This window comes from Silurus meridionalis, chromosome 8 (assembly GCF_014805685.1).
Source record: "Silurus meridionalis isolate SWU-2019-XX chromosome 8, ASM1480568v1, whole genome shotgun sequence".
Lineage (NCBI taxonomy): Eukaryota > Metazoa > Chordata > Actinopteri > Siluriformes > Siluridae > Silurus > Silurus meridionalis.
In genome coordinates this window covers 2500001-2523736 of record NC_060891.1, presented here as the reverse complement: position 1 = coordinate 2523736, position 23736 = coordinate 2500001, and the positions used below count along the sequence as shown (strand labels likewise).

The following is a 23736-nucleotide window of genomic DNA, read 5'->3' as shown; positions in this document are numbered from 1 at the left end:
GATGTGTCCATCACTCTGGAACAGGGTAAATCTGGACTCATCAGACCACATGACCTTCTTCTATTGCTCCAGAGCCCAATTTTTTATGCTCCCTAGCAAATTGAAGCCTTTTTTAGCCCCACTGATAAGTGGTGTGTTAAGATTCTTAAGGCTACACAACTGTTTGGTCCCAATCCCTTGAGTTCCCTTCACGTTGTGCGTGTTAAAACGCTCCTATTTTTACTATTAAACATAGCCGTGTTGCTTTTTAGTAGTTTTTTTGTAGTTTCAGCATTTTCCTTAGATGTTTTCTTTGCTTAATGCATGCCAATAATTTGACCCTTCTGAAACAGACCACAGGACGTGTTTCCAGGCATGTTTTTTTAAGAAATGAGAAGCTACTCACTGCATCAGTTAGGGTTAAATAACTTGTTGCCAGCTGCAACATAATCATCCATGCAGTAATTATCCAATTAGAGGCTCTTACCTATTTGCTTAGTTAAATTCAGGTGGTGACTTTTTTCTGGGGGTGGGCAGAAAAATACATACATACCCACATACAGAATTATATACACACGGATCACCAAATGTGACAGTTAAGTAGAAGGTAGGAATGTATAATTATTTGGTAAATAATTACTGAAAATCGAATTGTAGGAAATTCCTGATGCGCGACAAAGTATACAAACTCGTGTAGACCAAACTCTCGGTGTCCACCAGCAGATTGTGGATTGACAGCTCATGGAATCTGTGCACATCAAAGCCAATGAAGTGTGCTGAAGTGCCATTGACACGGGAAAACAGTGGCATTTAATTGCCTCTTCAGCTCTTTTCATTAATTAGCTTAAACACACGTTTTAACGCAGGTCATAAGCAGAGAGCAGAATCGACACTAAAGTGCCTTCTCTTTACCAATACAGGTATTTTATAAGCAAACTTTGTCTGCTGTGTATTTTGTTAACACACACACACACTCACACTCTATGCTGGAAGTTTGAAGGAGAGCACGACTTCATTTATTTCATTCGAGATCATCGTCAGGGTTCAGAGAGTCCCGCGGCGCTCGTCTCGTCGTCCTGATATTGATAATTTACCCGTTTGATTTGTTCTCTTGATCAGAATTTATGAGATGTACGTTTCGTTTAAAAGTTTCCCGTTCAAAATTGAAATGAATATGCAAAGCAATTTCCTCTGATTATTCCGCGCTAATTCCGTGCCAGGGCCCTTTGCCATTTTTATTTGTGTGTGTTTGTTTTTTTGGGGTTTGTTTTAACCCCTCCTTCTCCTCCCTTCTCTTCTCTTTGTGAGCATGCCCAGGCAGTTACAGGTTCACCTTCCAGAGCGATTCCCCTCATGATTTGGGGGAAAAAAATGAACGTTCGCTTGTTAACCTAATGATGAAGTTTAACCAGGCCTTAAAGAATATATGGATGTGCTTCAACTGAGCAGAACTGAGTAATGGCATTTAAATGAGCGATGCTGGAACAGGAAGCGAGATGAAGGACGCAAATAAAAAAACACCCTCAAATGGAAATAATCGCTTCGTCTCATGCAAGTGTTTTTTTCCCTTTCAAGATAAGATGTCTGATGATTTCATCGAGCAGGGAACGCAGAAGATAATCTCTCTGTCTTTGCCATCTCTTGTGTCCTGTCAGGCCGGCCCACCCCCCACCCCCTCTGTCCCCATGTCGTCCCCATCACTGAGGCCTATTGAATTAGGTCCGAGCTGGTCGATGGAGACAGAATATTACATTTTAATTAGGAAGTGGATGACTGCTTCTCCTCGAGCACAGAGTTTATTCCCGAGTAGAAATGCCTATTTTTTTTTTTTTTTTTTGGCTTTCTTTCCATTTTTTTTTTTTTTTTATTACTGCACGCTTAAATAATTTAGACACAGGATCGCCAAGTGTTTGCTTGATCCACTATTCAACTTTACTATAACTATTTATTATTATAATTTTTTTTTTTTTTTTTTTTTTTTTACAATTTGTCTTTTTTTACATTTTGACTTGTTTACAATCTCTGATTTTTATTAAAAAATTTTTACATCTGCAATTTTAGTTTTTTTCTCTCATTTATTTTACATCTGCAATTTTTTATTTTTTTTTACACATTTTATTTTACACTTTTTATTAGTTTTTTCCATTGATTGTAACTTTTGTTCTCTTTTATGTTTTTTTTTTTACACATTTTATTTTACACCTGCATAAAATGTCAGGAAAATTTCTTTCCTCTCAGCTTGAGAATTAATCCTGCTATAAACTGCGTTTTTGAATTTCATTACAAAACCCACTGTGGATCCACTTGGGTACGAAATATACGGAGCCTGATGATGCTTATTAAATCGTAGACTACGAAACACACGCGTTACAAGGGCCGTCTTTAAACCTCGTACAGTACGACGTGAGATCGAGCCTTTGGACCAAAGAATTCGGTCGTATGATGCATGAAATGAGTGAGGATTCGACTGAGACCTGATTGCATGTGGTGGTTTCAGCGCAGTTGTTTATCTTTTTCCTGGGCACAGGTCGGACATCCACTCGCGAGTGATTGTGAAACAAACACAAGTGCTACAATTCAGCCACAAGCACATACTACACCTGCAATTACCCCAAATAAAAATAGCAAACCGCCTGCAGTACACACAGAGAGAGAAAGAGAGAGGTAATGTGTAACATTGGCGCCGGTGTTAAGCTCTGGCGTGTGTGAGGCTACACCGGAGCGTCGCTGTACATCAGGTTAGGAGGGCAACCGTTGTGAGTGAAATTACAGCCGATGGCGCTACCTGTTGAGGGGCGTTTGTTACAGAAATGGCTCTTTGCTGCGGGAGGATATCGAGCGATGAAGAAAAGGATACAGCGCGAGAGGATGTTTCGCTGTTCCACCCAGGCCGAGTTCCCCCGCTCTGGAGTGGACAGATCAGATGCAGACGAGATTAGATTTCATTTAAAAGCCTTTCCTGTGCGCTAATGGCATGAGGCCTCTCCTTTCGGAGGCCAGAGTAAGGTCAGTGGCGTGGAATTGAATGCCCCCAGGATAATCTTGGATCTCACATCCAGGGGAAGTGGCTCAGGCTTTAAATTGGCACAAGTGCGTGTTGGTATTGAAATCGGCTCGAGACCGCAAGCCGTATGATAGCGATATATTGCCGTTCTTCAGATACATGTATGTTTCTGTTACGCACGCATAGCTTCCGTAACAGGGTGTTCGATAAGACTCCGAATAAATCCTGGTACAGATCTACACTAAATATCGTCTCTGCAGACTTGACTACACCTTGACTACGAAAATAGAAATGTCCAGTTTTTTGCTACAGCTACAATCGAGCTACAATCAATTTTACATTGAGGAAATGTTGCCACAGTTCTACCAAGTCTTTTTTCTTTCAGTTTCTCTATCAGAAGATCAGAATTCCCATGAAAACAAAAAGTTGAGAAGGATCACCCTTTATTTTCAGTCGCAATGCCTACCTGCACATTTACAACCCCATCTTATAATAGTACAAGCAACTGCCACATGTGTTCAGAACGATGTGTTTACAGCAGGATGTTCTGGAAGTTCTCACCTCGATTATCATCAGCATCACCAACAGCAGGGGGACGTTGTAGCTCAGTGGTTAGGGATCTCAGTTATTGATCAATTCATTCTCCATCTCTGCCAATCTGCCCCGGTTGGGCCCCTGCGCAAGGCTCTTAACTTTCTCTGCTCCAAGGGCAATGCATCTTGGCTGCCCCTGCTGAGCTCTTCCCCTGAGCTCTTCCCCTGAGCTCTTCCCCTGAGCTCTTCCCCTGTGCTCTGCCCCCAGCTTTCACAGTGCATCAATGTCAAATAATATCTTAGTAAAATGTCTTTTTCTTTCTTTCTTTCTTTCTTTCTTTCTTTCTTTCTTTCTTTCTTTCTTTCTTTCTTTCTTTCTTTCTTTCCTACTTTCTTTCTCAATGTTCATTTTCTTTCTTTCTTTCTTTCTTTCTTTCTTTCTTTCTTTCTTCTTTCTTTCTTTCTTTCTTTCTTTCTTTCTTTCTTTCTTTCTTTCTTTCTTTCTTTCTTTCTTTCCCACTTTCTTTCCTACTTTCTTTCTCAATGTTCATTTTCTTTCTTTCTTTCTTTCTTTCTTTCTTTCTTTCTTTCTTTCTTTCTTTCTTTCTTTCTTTCTTTCTTTCTTTCTTTCTTTCTTTCTTTCTTTCCTACTTTCCTACTTTCTTTCTCAATGTTCATTTTCTTTCTTTCTTTCTTTCTTTCTTTCTTTCTTTCTTTCTTTCTTTCTTTCTTTCTTTCTTTCTTTCTTTCTTTCTTTCTTCCTCAATATTCATTTTCTTTCTTTCTTTCTTTCTTATAATGGACTGTGAATTTATTGTGCTGCATTTCAGTTTAAGGGAAAAACCTCCCTGACTTGGATTGAGGATGAACCCTTGAGAGGAACCAGACTCAAAAAGGGAACCTGTCCTCATCTGGGTGACATCCAATGTTCATTCATTTATTTTTTGAAGAGGACAGAACGCTCACTCGCATGTGCATCGATTCAAAGAGACGGAAAGTAATGAAGAGCAGATGGAAATGATGTGATGTATACCGATGTGAGTGTTTTCAAGCTTTTCGATGTGGAATGAGGAAACTTTTATTGTATCGCAGTTTTAGGATCGATCCTGATTGATGTGCAGTAGCTGGGGGAGGTTTTTAGACCATCACACTTACCACCATGTTTGTTATGCATGTTCACTGCAGGCTTGAAATGTATTAAAAAAAAACTTTACATTTCCACATTTTCACATTGTTCTGCTGCTTATTGTTTTTCCAAAGTAGAGATTTCAGACTATATCATTCCCCCAAACCTGATTTTTTTTACAGAATTAAGACGCACCAACAATCCCAGGCCACGTTTACAGATGCCCAGAGGGGCTTGAAGTTCTTTTTTTTTTTCTGTGCTTTATGATGAGTTGTTTTGCATAATCAACGTGATTCTGCAGGATTTTGTCAGTTCGAAATAACCACCATAATCAGAAAAATGCAAAAACAACAACAAAAAGCGTCATCATGTGAGGTGAGAGTTTGGGCTGACAGACGGCTGACGAGGACGGCGCTTGCGGCCTTCGGAAACCTTTGAGAAAAAGAAAACCTAATGCTGTTTCTCGCCGGTATGATTGTCTATTGTTGCAGTTAAGAGCCATGGGACACTGGGTATTCTATCATCTCGCAACACACAACTGCGCTGCCGTGACGAACGTTTCGGGAAATTAGAGTCAGACTTTTCAATTCTGCCCAGACGTTCAACTTTTTTTTTTTTTTTTCCTTTTTCCTCAATTTATTTTTTTTTAAGGAATTATCTCTCATTTTCCGAGAAAGTCCCAGGTGTCGAATCAACTCCACCGCTAAAATAAGATATCCTTCACATAGTTTATTGGCAAGAAGTATTAATTTAATAAGGGTGTATTGCAGAGACACTTGGCTAAATCGTTTCCAAGCGAATTAAGTCCTTTTCATCCGAACTTGAGATTAGTGGAGCATAAGTGAATTGTTTGAGGAAGAAAATATTGAAAAGGCTTTAATGGGGTAAAAAAAAAAACTTGAATTAGATTACTAAAGAGAGCAGTTGAAGGCCCATAAGAATTTTTCGACCAAACGCGACATTATCTCAGCACGCAGCAGACTTTTAATTTCGGTCTAATACCACCCCCTCTCCCCATCTCCCCCTCCTTTGGAGATACAACTCGTTTTTATTGTTTTATTTAATTGCATTGCAACTTCAGAGGCTGTGTGACTTATACAGTCAGATTTTTGCTATTTTTTTATACGGCGGGAGAGGAATTCGGCAGTAACTGACAGTTTGACAATCTACCGACTTTTGTGTGAAGAAAGAAAAGCGATTGAAAACTTTGCAAATTGCAGGGGACTCTTCTTTTTTTCAGGCGGGTTCTAATCCAGATTGACAAACTTGCCTCAAATAAGTTTCTTGACCTAATAAAAAGTGTGTGGACCAGGGCCTCACTAAGTCTGAAGTCCTCACACCTCAGGTCCTCAGAAGTAACTGACCAGGTCCTCAAAAGTAACTCAGACAAGCAATTTCATGTTGTGCCCAGTAACACTTTTACTTTGCTAAATCTTGACTTGATATTTCTGCATGCCTTTGCACAATCCTCCTCCACCTCCTTCTTCTCCTCCTACCCCACGGTTCTTCAGAATGGCCGATTGCTCTGAACCACTGGCACCGGCCCACATGGCACTTTAAGATTTCTCCAGCCGAGTCCTGGAGCCGAGTCAGCTGACCCGTTCCAAATGCACCCCTGAACCCATGCATCAAAATAGCACCTCAGTCAGAAGCTCAGTGGGCATGGGGCCTGGGAGCGGGCATGGCCAGACCTCTACAGGCCTGAGTGAACATGTCACTTTGATTTATGTGACGCGTGACCCCGAACTGACCCGCGTTTCTAGGCGCGTTGGCTCAAGCATCTCCCCTGGCTAGTGTCCACCTGTTCTCTGGACCGAAATTATCCTCCACAACGTCAGGCACAGGATGAGCAGGGGCAGTTCCAGTCTGATCTTGGGTCAGTGATCACAAGCCTCAGAAATATAGAGATCAAAAAGGATCTTACATGGGCATGGAAGGCATACAATCGCTAATAACAACAGCTTTATTGCTCTGTCTAAAAAAGGTTTTCAGATGAGTCAAATGACATGAATGTCATGTTGAAATTGACATTATTTGAAGCCCTGCACTCTTTTTCCTGTAAAACATTTGTACAGTCTTGTCTTTAGGGTTTTTTTAGGTCATGGTGTGGTTTTAAAAGAGAGAGTATTGAAAGTGCAGTCCTCATCCTTACAATACAACCAGATCGATAATCTCTAGCTATGCGAACTCACGGATTACCAGATGTATGCAAATCTGCGGACCACACTTCAACGCCGCTTAAGTTTTTTCGATAATATGCTTTAATGCCAAGCCAGGCGTTTATCCGTTTCACTTTCGTGTTCTGGTGAAGTTTTGAAAAGGGTAAAGAGTTGAAAATCGGGATGAAGTCTTGCTTGGGTCCAACCTTCTCAGCAGGGGTTGTAATTAGGTTCCCTTCAAGTTCCACTAGCTTGTCCAAGTGGAACAAATGGCGAAATGGAGACAATCGTTTTTGCCATCGATACCCAATTACAGGCCTGGATCACGTACTTATAAACTCTCACACTCGTGTCAGAATCGTCGCACGCTCTCTGAAAAATTGCCGGGACGAATTCGGTGTTCAATACAGGAAGCACATCTCGGATCTTCAGTTGAGCATTTGTGAACTTCTTGTGATGTATCATGCAATGTGTAGCTTCTTCATGGCTTTTGTGGGTCTAATAAGAGCCCATGTTTATCAGTGGCTCCTGAATAAATATCATAAGGCTGTATATGTATATCAATACTCACTTTTCACCTCATCTGGCAGCTGTATTTGTGCCAAATTGTCAGATTATCACAGAAAGTAATTTGAGGGCATCAATACTTTTAGAGACTTTTAATTATTATACAAATACAATTATGCACTTTCCAGTAGTGAAATTGTTAATGCTAAGCTTTTACTCTGAGCCATGTGTAATTAATTTGTTATTTGCATTTTTTTTCGATCTTATTATTTATCTCAGAAGAATCAGAATATAATAATAATAATAATAATAATTTTTTTTTATTACTATTATTATTTAGTGCTAAGCAGATTACTTTCTTCTTATTTATTTGTAAATAATTAATTTTAATGATTAAAATTAGTTCGAGAGAAAATACTAATTATTATTGTTTATTATTATTATTATTTTTTTGCAGGAATTTCACAAATAGTTTGCTGCCGTTCTTGCAAAAACTGAGATTTCAGGCCATAAGCCATAAAAAAAAATTTGAGATCATTGAAAGCATTTCACATTATACAGCTATATTACATTTAGAAATTTAAACGAACCTGTAGGAAGAACGTATTTAATATTTGGGGTTCTGAAGCTGTGAAGCGTGCGATTTCCAGGTGGCGCCGTTCTCCCGCGGCCGTCCTGTAGGTGCAACTTTAATATCACTGGAAGTGACATGCCTTGACAGTTAGCATTTACACATCAATAAGAAAACGCCGGCGCTTTGACCCAATTACGGCGCCGGAGACGAGCGAGGCTGCGATCCGCTCTGCCTGCCGGGGTCACACACGACCCAAACACACTTCACACACAGGCTATAGCTCTCCTCACACACACACATACCTGAGGTCAGCTAGTGGTCACGGTGGCTAGTGTCTTTGTCTTCTTGCTTTTCTTGTCACCAAGCGAATACACATTCATTTATGTGTTCATACACGGTCACTGCGGCTGCCTCACACACACACACACTCACACACACTTTCACCCGGAGCACTGGCCTGCCAATCAGCCCAATCTCGCTCCCCCTAACCTCAGAGCTGAGCAGAGGAACACTTCTCCATGCCTTGTTAGATCTATCATCCCTTTAATTAATAGTGTTTTTACGCCAGCGTCTGAACTGTGTCGTTTCCATTATTGGAAAACCCAACGCGATTAATGAATCTTTTTCATTTTTTGATCCGTTATATCATGCCAGTTGATCTCTTTTCCGCCCGGCTGAGTGATGGCGTCTGAGTTTTTTTTTTCGTTCCCTGCCCCTCGATCAAATTTAATTTGGACCCCTATTATATTACAGTGTTGCGACTCAAGTGTCAATTTTTGCCAGGCAATTAGAAACTAGAACCTGTGAAGCTGAGTTTGATAGGCATTGTAATTGGATTGTGTCAGCGATTGCTTAAAACGCTTATAGGTCTGTTCTCTCTTTCTTCTCCCCCCTATTTTTTTCTTTTCTCTCTCATCCTCATCTTGCAGCAGTAGCAGTTGCAGAGCTGGCTTGATCTACAGTATAAACCGAGAACAAACACAAAAGTCAGGTTCTCAGGAGGCAAAGGAGATGCTCGAGTTTGTCATTTCGATCCTTCGAGGGATCACGTACACCATAAGGACAAAAGTTTGTGGACACCTGAGAATAAAGCTGGGATGTGCTTGATGTAGGCGAGGTGAGGAAGCCTGGTTGTTGGTGAGTCAGCGTTCACATTCATCCCAAAGAGCTCTACAGCAGAAGAGCTTCCACTCCAAGCCACGTAAAGCATATCTTCATGGAGCTGGCTTTGTGCACAGGAGCATTGTTTGGATAGGGATGAAAAAAAAAGTCAGCTGTCCCAATACTTATGTCCATATAGTGCATTTCTGCCAGGATTTTGGTTCCCGTGAGCAGCTACAGGAAATGAATCAACGATGGCATGGTTCGATGAAGCAGATGATGAGAGTCAATTTCCTGTCATTGTGTGTTTTTTCCTTAAAAACTTTTTTCTTTTACTTTGTCACATAAACATCATGAGAAAGCGAAAGACTGGTGACAGAACCACTGTTTCTAGCTGCTAGAATGTAATCAAGTGCTTCATGGACAATAATAATTGTACCTATAACGGGATAAAAAGCAGCACAAGACCGATAACCGCAGTTCGTGGTGTTTATGGAAAAGAAATGCCTTGACCGCTGACTCTGGGGACTGTACGTGTCCCCGTGTTACCGTGGTAACGATGTCGTATTAGCACCTTAATCCTTAATATATCCACGTGATATGGATTACAGTAGAAATTCATCGCCGCGTTCTGACCAATCAGGATCGAGAATTCGTCAGTGAGAACGAATCGTCAGCGTTGAGAGTTAAATCCGAAGTTAATCATCGTACTTCGTTATGTAAGTGTGAACGCTGATTGCATTTCAATTAGGACAGATTGCACATCATTACTCCTGAAATCCAATGTGTGTGTGTGTGTGTGTGTGTGTGTGTGTGTGTGTGTGTGTGTGTGGCAGGACCCATTAAACTATGCTGTTTTTCAGGCCTAATATGCAGAAAGATTTCTCTCTCTCTCTCTCTCTCTCTCTCTCTCTCTCTCTCTTTTTCCTATTTTTTGCATTTCCTTTAAATTAATGCTTTCCAAAGTTATCTCCCTCCCTCGTTCTTTCTATCTCTATCTATTTACTGTATCTATCTCTCCATCTCTCGCTAATTCTCTCTCTCTCTCTCTCTCTCTCTCCTTTTTTTTTTTTTTGCATTTTCATTTGAAAAGGTAAATTAATGCTTTCAAAGGTGTGAACCCCCCTACCCTCTCTCTTTCTCTCTCTCTCTCTCTCTCTTCCTATCTCTCTTTTTTACATCTCCGCACGACAGGAACTGTGACACAGAGAGCAGTGGCCAAATTAATGAGCACTTCCTGCTGGGAATTTCAGCAGCAGATTACAGCTCTCCTGAAACGAGCCGTGCCCTGATTTGAGCCAAAGCCGTGTGTTCTGTCTGACACACACACACACACACACACACACACACACACACACACACACACACACACAAATGTATACACTGGTGCTCTCACACATACAGAGATGGAGTGAGAGTAAGAGAGAGAGAGAGAGAGAGAGAGAGAGAGAGAGAGAATGAGTGAGCAGTGAGAGGTGTAGGTATGACACGGTGGCTACTGTATCCATGGACTCGAACTGGAGGCTCGGCTGCGTGTTCGCTCCTCACAGTAGGAGCATTAGATTCAAAATGACAAATGCTTTCAGCACGGTGCTTTCAGCTGGAAATGCAGGTGGCTTTGTTAGAAATGCACTCGGGTCAGGAAAGGTATTCCTCCGCATGTAATTACCTGTCTTTCTTGGCATACACACCAAATGAATTTGATTTTCTTTTTCTTCTTTTTCTTTCTTCTTCTTTTTTTTTTTTTAAACTTTCCAGCATGAGCTTCTAACATCTGATTCGTTTTTTCTTTTTTTTTTCTCCCACAGTAGGAGGGTTAAATTATACACTTTTTGGTAGAATGAGCTTGAAAAAAAGAAAAAAAAGATGTTTACACACCCGTTTTGGTTGAACATTTTCAAACAAATGTTCGTTCTAATACAGAGCTCCTGTATACTTGCAAAAGTTTGTGGACACCCAGCATGTAACATTTGTTTGCTCTTGGAATATCCTTCACTTTTCTGGGAAGATGTTTCACTAGATGTCGGAGTGTGTTTAAGGAGATTTGTGTGAGATTCAGCCACAAGGGTGTGATGTAGGTGAGGTGAGGAGGCCTGGTTGTAGGTGAGTCAGTGTTCACATTCATCCCAAACGTGTTTAATAGGGTTTAGGGCCAGAGATCTACAGCAAAAGATCTTTCACTCCAATCTATGTATCCTCATGGAGCTGACTTTGTGTACGAGGGCTTTGCTGGAACAGGTTTGGGTCTCCAGGTTGAAGTGAAAAGAAAATTTCATGCAAACGCAACCACAGACGACTGTGTGTGTCCAAATTTGTTTGGAGAAGAAGCAAAGGAAGACGTGTCCTAATATTTATGCCATGACTGAGTATACATTGAATTTGATTTATAAAGTTACGGGTAAATTTTTTTTTTTATATGGCCGCATAATAGAAGGAATGAAAAAAAAGCAATTGTCTTGTTTCGTACAAATTCCTCGTGAGATCTGGATGCTTTTTGTGCGTCGTTTCATCTGGAAGTATCTTTCTAAAGTTTGGAGAAAGTTCCTGAAACCTGAAACTCTGTGCTTTGTGGTGATAAAACTTTGGGGAAAAAAAAATAAAGAAGAGAATTTTTCTCTACTGGGAGGGAGTGTGTATTTGAAGACGAGAGTGAAAGTAGCGCGATGGGGGCATGAAGACGAGCTCGTTGTGTAGCTTTATAAAGTTATATAATCTATAAAATTTGGCACAAGAACGTCTCGATATATCTGAGTTCATTATACAGAATAATATAAATATTCATGAATATGCAAATTACGAATGACGACTGAGATGCTGTTTGTCACCGGTTGCTTGCTAACCATTGTGTAGCTGTGCTTTTAATGTGTCATGTGATCCTCTGGCAATTTGCATGTTAGATCTGATTGGTTCAGGTGTAATGACATCACGTTTAGTTTTTTTAGATATTTAAATGCAAACCGTTAAAAATGCGAAGAAATCACGTTAAACGCATATCTGTACGATCAGAATCGATTATCAAAGGTCTGAGGCAGATTAATATTCTCCCTGGCCATTTTATTAGGAACACTTCTTCGGGTGTGTTATGCAGCGCAGTTCATGCTCACGTCAGTCATCCGCATCACAAAAATAGTGACTCACAATGTGGGATTTTTACACACAAACAAATAAGAACAAACAGTGCAACAAAAACAAATCTGTACTCTTACAAGAACAGGCCACGGCCCCAGAACTGTCCGATAGCCGACCTTTCAGGTTTTCCTCATAAAATGAATGACGGTTGCACCAAGCAAAAACGCTGCCACACGAATAAAGGCAAATGTCGATATCCATTAGATCAGGCCGATCAGATTTAATATCGTGTGAAGAAAATGAATTCATGTCTACTTCGATAATTAAATGTCTGGTCGCTCTGTTACGGTGCAGCCGCGTTGTTATGTCATAAGTATTGACGTTTAAACCGCAGACGCTGTGCAAGTGCATTACATCTGTACGTGGCGTGGTGTGTGTTACCAACACTGATGTAGCTCATCTTTTTCTCTCTGTGTCCCACACACACACACACACACACACACACACACACACACACACACACACACACTGCTCGGGGGCGATCAGTGAGACAGACGCTTCCTGCCTTTCCTGTATGCACCTATTTTGTGCCAGTGGAGGGCAGAATTACATTTCTAAAATTCATCCTGGCAAAACTCGATTAAAATGCAGAGGGAACGGTCTCTCGCGATGCCGCCGGCGATACCGCGCCATGACTGTTCCACTTCTCCTAACGGGCATGCCGCCGTAACAGGCAATAATTCCAATCAGTCAGATTAAAATATCCACCGAGGGCATGTTGATGAGCCTGAAGACTCAAACTGTCCAAGGTTCAATCACTGGGACTCTTAAAAATCCCCTTTTGTCTCTTTAATCGCACCTTTTCTCTTTTTTTTCTCTTTTTAAACGTGAGTCGGCAAACAAGGTAGCGTCCCTTAATTGTGAACAGGCGTGAGAAAAGTTTTGAAGGCTCCGGTGTGTCATCCTGATCGCTACGCGGTTCGGTTTTATTTAAACGCTCGAGTCGGTGACGAGATCAGATAAAAACCAAAGGGCGAATTGCAGCCTTCCATGGCACCCTGAACACCTTTAACGATCCCCAGGCAGCCTGAACGATCGAGAGCATGAACCAGGAAGACGTATTTCTTTAGTTTTTTCTTTTATTTCTTTTATTATTAATTTTGTAAACTCAATCCTGGGCCCTGGGTTTCGCTCTTATAACCTGCTACCACTTAATAGAATCGGCGTATTTCCCCGAAACGGTTTACTTTCTCTGATCGATCGAATTAGGATTACAAAAGATTGAAATCCCAGTCCTGGCGTTGCCTCCTGCTGAATTCTGTAGGAGCATAGAGATGTAGAAGTTATATATATACATATACATACGTCGACTCCCAGACATTCTCCAGGCCACATGTTTATTGGGTCACCTGTAAAAAACAAAACACACAAATGGTGTCAGGGATTGTGGTGGTGGTTGCATGATAATAAATAGAATATGCCAATCAAATTAGAGCTGAGTGTGTGTGTGTGTGTGTGTGTGTGTGTGTGTGTGTGTGTGACAGAAAAGCAGATCCAAAGCATATAGATGAGGAAGATCTTATTTTGTAGTATAATACCTGAAGATTATTTGATTTAAGTGCAGCTGTATCCGGGTTCGCTTTGATCCCGTTCCCTGTTCGGTGTAAAACGACTACTCGAATCTCACAAAGCGCTGAAATTGACAGATTGAAGAATGCTAATGCGACGATACTTGATTTCTCTCCTAACAGCCGGTAGAATATTAGTCCGAGTTATTTAGATGTTTTCAGATCCGGAACTCGGGGTTCTGTCGAATGCAATATTCGTGTACGGCCGCAGGGCGTTATAATCACTTCGTCTTTCTTTTCTTTATTATTTAATATACAGCGGAAAACGGCGAAATTATTTGTATTATTATTTTTGGAAGTTTTGTGGGGTTTTTGTTTTACGAGCCTGCGAGTGTGTCCGTCGAGTGTAATACTTCTCTGTTTCCGTTTGTCCGTCTGTCTCCGGATTTACCCGTCTGTGTCGACAAATTCGGTTACGACCAAATGATGTTTGTCAAGCGCTCGGCATGAGAATGATTCCGAACGATCAGTCATATTAAACAACAGAAGGCGTTTGATTTTTTTTGGTTATTTTTTGTAAGTGTGTGTGTGTGTGTGTGTGTGTGTGTGTGTGTGTGTGTGTGTGTGTGTGTGTGAGGTAAGACAGATTGAGACACTCATGGTTATAAATAAACCATGTTCCTTTTTCTAAATTCGACTTCACGTCACAGCACATCAAGTCGCTCTGATATTACGTACAGTCGATTTGCATACTTTTATGTGTGTGTGTGTGTGTGTGTGTGTGTGTGTGTGTGTGTAGTCCTGCAGTCTTGTGATGATGGAATGAAGCATGGATTAGCGGAGTGAATGAGATCTTCCCCTGGCGATGACTGATCTGGCGGTGGCTCGGATGAGCGCTGGAGACGAAGCGCTTCCTTCGCAGGTGAGAGGGAGGATCCGCCATTATAAAAAAAAAAGAAAGAAAGGACGCTGAAAGACGGATGAACGATGGGACGCTTCGAGCAAAAGCAAAATATTTGCAAAGTTGAACCCAGATGTTTTGTCTAGATTCTTCTAGAAATATCTGTTCACACCTTTAAGGCCATGTCTGTAATGAAATATGGGCCTGTTTATGCAGTCATTTATAAGACATGAAATCATTTATTTAAATTGTGTGAACAAGTTGAATAAATCCGTAACGTTATAAAGGCTTTATATACACTATAATAACTACATGAAACGATCCTGCATTATAATAGTGACCTTTATGAATTTTTTTACATATAATTAGTGCTTAAACTACACAATATTCGTTTTTCTAACACATTAACTGGCATAATAATACCAAGGAAATTAATATATAAATAAAAATACAGCTCATTAAATATGCACCAAGGTATTTGGACACCTGACATTTTTCAGCCATATGTGCTTCTTCCCCAAATTGTTACCACAAACTTCAATTGTATAGGATCTTTGGATGCTCTAGAATTCATTTTTTTCCTTCAATTGAACTTGGAGATCTAAACCTGTTCCAGCATGATGATGCCCCTGTGCACAAAACCAGCTCTATGAAGATCTGCTTTCCATTGGTTGGAGTGAAAGATCTCCTGCTATAGAGCTCCAACCCTATTGAACATGAGTGAATGTGAACGCTGACTGCACAAATCTCCACAAGTATGCTCTAATATCTAGTGGAACATCTTCCCAAAAGAGTGGAGGTTATTATAAGAGCAAATGGGAACTAAATGTGGAATGGGATGTAAAAAAAACACAAAATATGATATAATGCAGCATGTTATAATGAACTGTGATGAGTAATAATAGAGAAGCAGGTTTCTATTAAAAGCCACTTCAGTGTAGCCTGAATGTTAAAAGTTATCATGTGGTCTTAGAAAGTGTTACTGGAAATCCTTATTTTAAGAATTCATATATATATATATTTGTTTTTTATTTTTTGCATGAGGCGCTAAAGCTCAGGGTGGGAGGAGGTGCGCCGAGCAAAGTTTTCCAAGCGGAGTGTATTCAGCAGGGAGCCGTCCTTTCGCGAGTGACACCTCCCGCTTAACTGAGAGAGCTTTTGGTGCTTGGGAAGTGCTTGATATCCAGCGATATTCAGCAGTCTCTGGCACGTTTGAGTGCGGATGCAGGGAAGAACCGAGGAAGAGGAGAGGGAGGAGGAGGAGATGGAAGAGGAGGAGGTCGTTCCCTAGAGAGACCCCACTTCCCCCTTGTTTATGGGCCGGTCTAATTGGGACAGTGTTGTCAGACGGCATGATGTGACTTCTGAGGCGCGTGTGTGTGTGTTTGTGTGTGTGTGTTTGTGTGTGTGTGTTTATGTGTGTGTGTGTGTGTGCTGAGTGTGAGAGCGAGAGCTTGTGCTCTGCGGCCTGCTCCGTGGCTTCCTCTGCTGCTTCCTGCCGGGCGATCTGGGTTGCCTACACTCGGTCGCCCGCCTCCGTCTGCTGGGCTGTGTGTGTGTGTGTGTGTGTGTGTGTGTGTGTGCAGCCACCTGCAGCATCTTTTCCTCCTTTCGCCTCCTCTCTCACTCCTTCGGCTCAGGCTGGTGAGGAGTGGGTGAGAAAGCAACCGAAGCTTTACCTGCCATGCCACGGTATTTATAGCGCAAGCTGCTCCACTTCCTGTTCGGTAAGGATGTAGCGTAGCTTCTCTCGCCGATCGTTATCTCGTCCGCGTGTGCGGCGGCAGTGGCAGCGACACGGATATTCCGTGCAGCACAGGCTGCACAGTTCGAGACAAAACACACAAACACTCACGCTCCAGACGTTGTTTGATGTCGGATGATGGCAGGAAAGAGGTCACGACTTCTGGGCCTGTTTATTTCTTCTTCAAGTGGTGATGTCAAACGCCGTGAACCCTGTAACCCCACAGAACGTTCTGTACACTTAAGGCGAGCCACGCTTTTTTAATTACATGCAGCTGAATACCCTACATAGGGTTCATTGTATAATATCATAAATCAATAATACATATATAAAATAAAAATATATATTATAGCATTGGATCAAAAGGAGGCAAAAACATATTCGCTCTTTTTTTTATTTCTAGATTTTAATGACAATCATTAAAATACATACATTTAAAACTTGATAGATAGATAGATAGATAGATAGATAGATAGATAGATAGATAGATAGATAGATAGATTTATATATATATATATATATATATATATATATATATATATATATATATATATATATATATATATAATAATAATCCTAACATGGCGTTAGGATTATTAGTAATAACTTTGCTCAGGGTGATTAAAATGAATTAATGATTGAATTAAATGATTTCTATTCAGTTAAGGCATATAGTTTAAAGGACCTTAACTTATTTTGTCAACCATATTCGCTTTTCCCCCAAACTGTTACCGCAAAGTTCGAGGCACACAATTCTATAGTATGTCTTTGGATGTGGTAGCATTAAAATGTTCCTTGACGTTTCCCTTGGAGACCAAAACCTGTTGCAGTATGACAAAGGGATGTTCAAACAACACATATAGATCAGGTGTCCACAAACTTTTGCCCTTATAGTGTATACGTATATATTTATTCATAAAGAAGGTCAAAGATATATATATATATATATATATATATATATATATATATATATATATATATATAAATCTTTGACCTTTTTTTAGACAGTATTTGCCGTTGATTTAAAGGTCTAAAATATTACACACACACACACACACACACCCAGAACAGCTCCCGCTTTGTAATATAAGGATGATATTATCGTCACATTTTTTGTCTCCGTCTGTTTTATTACAAATTTCTCCACTAACTTCTTTTTTTTCTTCTTCACGTGAAGCTCTCACGGAGTTCAAACCCACATCGATTTACCCCCAAAGATGTTTAGGTTAAGCTAAATGTAAGGAAATACTACATTGTGTTTGAACACTTAAATTTAATGCAAACTGAAATAGAAAGATGTCACATGCTGCTCTGCATGAACACGTCTCGGTCTGATGTTCAGCAGGAATATATATCATAAATATGCCCCACGTTTTTTTTTACGTTTTGTTTGCTCTGCCTATGTGCCGAACTCTCACCGAGGGGATTCCGAGAGCAGAAGGAACTCTGAGATGTAGGAAATGAAAACACGGTGAGAGTTCTGTATAACGGATGGTACAGCGTAGACTGTGGGTCTTGTAAACAAAGCCGAGCGACAGTGGGATGTGAGGAACAGTGTGCGCTCTGCATGAAAGTCCCAAATTATTCTAATATAAGCATTTGGGAAATTCTTATTGTCTCGATCTGTATTTAACATCAAACATCTTTTTCTTTTATTTTTCTTTCTATTTCTCTCTCCATCTCTCCTTTTTCTCTCTCACTCTGTGTACTGATGCAAACAAATAACACACAATTCATCATGGGCTCTTTGTTTGCTTTGTTTGATTCGATACCGTATTAAAGTCCCAGTTGTTTTAAATTATTTATCACATCTGGATTTTTTTTTCAAGTGAACTGCTAATTTTCTTCAGCGATTGATTCTCGAATTTTATGAATAACAAAGGAATCACAAATCAAAAAAACATCTCAGGAATTGATTTGAAAGTCAATACTTTAAATTGTCAGAAGATTTAATTAGAATACATGGATTAGCATATATCATGTATAATTTCATAACACCATAATATTGTTTCATAAATTCACTTTAAAATTCAATTTAAATTGATCTAAATTGCATGAGGAAAACTCGTGCTTAAGGGAAAAATGTGGGGACTCTATACACGTGTTTTTGTGTTTATGGTGGAAACCTTAAAGAACCTTAAATCTGTCTGTCTGTCTGTCTGTCTGTCTGTCTGTCTGTCTGTCTGTCTGTCTGTCTATGTATTTAATATACAGTATATGAGCATATAAGATGTGTATGTGCTTTTTTAACATCCCATTCAACATTAAAGTCTCCATTTGATGTTAGAAGAACTTCCACTTTTCCGGGAAGATGTTCTACTAGATTAAGTATTTTTTTTTGTGGAGATTCACATAAAAGGGTGTTACTAAATTCATGTACTGATGTAGGTGAGATGAGGAGGTTCCTGGGGTGCACTCAGCGTTCACTTTCATCCTAAAGGTGTTCAATACGGTTGGAGCTCTATAGCAGGAGATCTTCCACTTCAACCCATGTACAGCAGATCTTCATGGAGCTGGCTTTGTGCACAAGGGAGCTGTTAAAAATGTCATGAATATGATAATAAAAGAAAATAGATTTTGACTATCGTGATTCTCAAATTGTAACGAGGAACTTTCCAAAACTTTAGAAAAACTCAGGCCAGGTCAGTTTCCTCTTCAGGATCCTGAAGTATACCTGTAGACTTTTTGGGAACTATTTTTTATAGGTTTTTAAGAGGTTAAAAAAACAAAAAACAGAACCCTAGGTTTTTTCACATACTAAGAGTTTTAAGCTCAAAAGTGATAGATCTTGTGGAAAAAAAAAAATCCTTTCAATGTGTTTTGACATGTGCTTTTGTTTTGCTTCCTGGTCCTGTCTCCGCCCACTTCCTGTGATTGGTCTGTTCCCTATTGTGTGCATTTCTGTGCCTTATTTTCTTTTCTGTGTAAATCCAGAATTTACCTTTTCCAACTGATTATCATTTGACCTACTGTGATGTTCTCCTCCGTGCTTATTGACTCTCACTACTGATTCAAATTATTATTTTTTGCCCTCAATGCTCAATGAAATACAATATGAATAGTGTTCACATTAAAAACAAAAAAAACAACATGAGCCTTTCTCTAGCTACAACTTACATTAGATATAATTAATCTAATTAATACATTGAACAGAAATAATGCTAGAAATGCTATTTTCAGGAAGAAATTCACTGTTTGCCCAACACCATGCCCAAGAGGTTTTTATCCTCCTCCATTTTTTCTGTCACTGAAATCCCTCTCTCAATAGATCAGTTATATACATTTGTATAAATAAAATGTTTTATCCATTATTTTATTCCCAGTTCCAACCTGTGTTGCTCTCGCTGCCGGAGATCACATGACCAGGCTGCTCGTGACATACACACTCATGCTGTGTGAACATCGATGGGACATTTTTTTTTTTGTCAGGTCTTAAGGTAAAAAATTTTAAAACATTTTAAGTAATTTAAAAAAGCTAAAATGTTTAATTAAAACACTAAACCATTATTAATGTTTTTAAAAAAAGCTAAAATGCTATTTAAAAACCCTAAATTGTTAAATGCTTTAAAAATTATATTTTCATTATTGAATAAAAAACAAACATTTTTTAAACATTAAAACTAATTTATTTCTGTATTTATTGATCCAAAGCAAAAATGTTTGTTCAAATTCAGCTTCAGGTTGTTAAATAGCATCAATAAGCTAAATTATTACACAGGTCCTCATAAAGCCTGTAAGACTGGGATATAGAAGGATTGTGTGTGTGTGTGTGTGTGTGTGTGTGTGTGTGTGTGTGTGTGTGTGTGAAAGAGAAAAAATAAAGTAAAAAAAAAAAAAACAACTTAAAGGTTTACAAGCGCAGATAAATAATCGAGAGACTCTGACAGGTATTTGCTCTGTAATTAGAGGAACGAAGGCGTCTCAGTCTGAGGGTTTGGACTTGTTTCCGCAGGTCCGTGTGGACATTTTCAGCAATGCGGCGCTTTGGCGTTGGGTTTTGTGTGTTAGATGAGGCGTGATGCTGTGCATGTGTTAATGACACGCAGGTCAGCGAGTGCGTAATGCAGACGCCCACCGAATACTTCAATCTGTCAGCTTTCTGTGCGGCGCCGCAAAAACAAGATAAAAATAAAAAAGCAAGTCTCCTACCTTCAGCTCTCTCTTCTCCCCTGTGCCAGGGTTTTCTTTTTTTTTTCCAATAATACTTTCCTGGGCTCACGCTCTGCTTCACGGCCACATCTATCAGAGACGGTGTGCAGTAAATGCAAGCCTCTGTTTGGAAAATAAGTGATTTCAGTTTTCAGGTTTTATCCGCCATCTGTGTACGGTGAAAGCAGGACTGTGTGTAGAACAGACAGACTGCAAAATGGGCAAATATTTAGAGCAGGATTGATTTAAATGCAGAAATCCTCCCGCACATGGAGCGTCGCAGTTGCAGCTTGATATTTGGAGTGCTAAAAATTGCATCAAAGTCTTTATAAATGAATTAGAACTCAAGCAGACTTGACTCATACCCATATATACCCATATATCCAATGATATAAACTTATATACACTACACAAGCAAATAAGACAGAGATTCACATTTTTCTTTATTGTAACACTTATAGATAGTTATAGCCTTTGTCTGCTATTTCTTGCTACCTGGCAAACATCTGCTAACCTACCACGATTTCTGATATGTTTCATTTAAAATAGCTTTATTGTTTATTACTCAACATACTACAGGATGCTAAGCTAACCTGCCCAGATTCCTGAGGTGCATTTTAATAAATTCCTCACAGCGTATATATATATATATATATATATATATATATATATATATATATATATACATATCAAAGGTCTTGCCTGATAATACTTTCACCTGCCAATAGGATTTCTGATCCGTTTAATCCAGAATAGCTAACATTTACTGTATGTTTGCATTTTAGCTAAAACTCAGATCATGTGTTACAGGATGCTAAGCTAACCTGACAGGATTTCTGAGGTGATTGTAATCAGTAAATACACACATGATAAAGTATAAATTGATGCTAACTACAAGCTATTAAGATAACCTCTGAAAGGTTTACAATCCTCAGTGTTAATGCTAGCCTAGTTAGCAACAATGAGAACAATTACAAACATTTTTTATTAAATGTACCATTTTTATCAAAAATATAAATTAATAAATAAAAAAGAGGTGAAATTGAAACCTTCAGCAAAATACACATTTATACACGACATCCTTTCTTTTATCGCAAAAGTTCCGTTCGGTGTCCTGATGACTTATGTAATTTAAAACGTAAAAAACAATAATATTTTGTCTTCATGCTCGATGTTGAGTTTGGTTTTACTAATAATAAACATACATTTGCATAAAGCATCCATATTTGCCCATGCCCATGTTAATAGAGTATTAAAAACTTGAAAAGTATTCATTTAAGGTACATTTATGACAGATATTAAGTTGCGATTAATCACGAGTTAACTCATGACAATCATTCGATTAATCAAGATGAAATGTTTTAATCGATTGACAGCCCTAATTATAAGCTAATAAAGCTAAATGTTTCTATTATACAAGCTAATCTGACAGGATTTAACATTTTTTAGATAATTTATAACATTTATACCAAAACAGGCAGGATTTCTGACATCTTTAAAGCTAATGCTAGCTAGGATATCTTCTTTTTAATAATGCTAGGAAAAATATTAGCATATCGTGATTTTTTTTTATTAGTTACTTATAGTATAAACATAGTTAAATTTCACTGCCAATGCTAACTATTTTTCTGCGGTAAGATATTACGACACGATGTTAAGCTAACCCGACAGGATTTTTTTGAGAAGTGCTTTGAACTGTCAGTTTTAGGCAGCTAGATTAACATAAGATAACCTGACAGCAGTTGCGATCATTTTATAAGTTGTATTTATAAAGGTTTTCATTTCATCTTCACTGCTGATGCTGTTATGAATAAGATTGTTTAGGATCAGGGCGCTAAGCTAACCTGAGAGGATTTCTGCAAAAAGGTCACACTCACACTGGCAGGATTCGAGATTTTTTTAGATCATTCTCATGATATTTATAGCTGATCTACACTGCTGATGCTAGCGATATTTCTTTAGAAGGCGTTACAAGATGCTAAGCTTGTAACATGCTAAACCTGACAGGAATTCTGACACAAAGACCTATATAAATATATTTTTCATTGACCATGCCAAGAAGCTAGCAAGCATGTTGGGATTTCTGAATAGATTTAGAGCCATTTATTCACTAATGCTAGTCGAGTTAGCAAGAATTAGTTACGGATTTTTTTTTTTTTGCACAGAGCTCAGAAAAATAAAAAAATGTGGCTCGTGTTGCCAAATCCTGATATTTAATTGAAAATAAAAAGAGAAAAACACGAATTAAAGACATATAAATATGATGAAGATGATAAATGAAATCCGAGCTGACGATCTCTCAGGGCTTCTAATCAAATGACATACAGGTGTTAAGTCATTAATATTCAGAGTAGCTTCATAGTTCTCTCTCAGTCTCTCTCTCACACACACATACAGTTTGAGAGATGGTAGGTGGTTCATCATGAGTCCAGATGTTCATGTGCTGACAGTGATGAAGGACGAGTAGCAAAATCAGGGTCCACAAAAAAAAAAAATCATCAGTCAACACTAATAACATTCTCCTCTGCCTTGAGGCTTCGCAAGGTAAAATGTAAATCTACATTACATGGACAAAAATATTGGGACACCTGACTCTTCTTGAGTGACCTGCTATAGAGCTCTGACCTCAATGTCAGTACAGGACAGTATCTGATCTGATCAGATTATTAGCGCATATTTGAAGAGAAACATTTACACATCAAGTATTCATGTTTGACATCTTCAGAAAGTTTATTAGTTACTACTAAACGAGTTTTTCCCCTCAACTAATACTGTACATTTTTACAAAAAATATATTATATAATAATCCAAAAATAAACAGAAACTTTTTTTTTTAAAGCACTAAATGGCACCATGTGTTTGTAATTTTTTTTTTCTTTTTATTTAGCCAATCAGGTGACAAGTTGGGGTCAAGCAAGACAAACCAAACAAACATGGAGGCATGTGGGAGAAAACTGGGACGATTTCTTCTCTCTTCAAAGAAACACATGAGCTGTATGGAGGTGTGTAAATTCTTTATAATCTATTACAAAAACCCATTGTTTCTTTTTCCCTCTCTATTCAAATAGTCTAAATGTGGCTTGAAGATTTGAGTCACTTGTGCACTTAGTACGCATTATAAATGCTCATATGTGCTGTGTCTCTCGCTTATCGCTTTACTGAACTGATCGTCACGTAACATTTCTAACAATTGCGTAAACAGTAATTTTTCGTAAATTTCTGTGAAATAATCTTTTAGAAAACAACTTTGAAAACATGACTTTTTAGTCCAAACAAGGCGCGAAGCAATTGTTCACAATCTATTGATTGCGTTTGCATTAAG

The 23736-nt window shown here is 39.0% G+C and overlaps 1 long non-coding RNA gene across 1 annotated transcript; it reads left to right on the top strand.

Annotated features, from left to right (window-relative positions):
* Positions 1-14413: 14413 nt before the first annotated feature.
* On the top strand, positions 14414-23383 carry LOC124390551. The gene is made up of 3 exons (XR_006926770.1): positions 14414-14542; positions 19589-19702; positions 23302-23383. It is a non-coding gene; the product is annotated as an uncharacterized LOC124390551 (long non-coding RNA).
* The last annotated feature ends 353 nt before the right edge of the window (positions 23384-23736 follow it).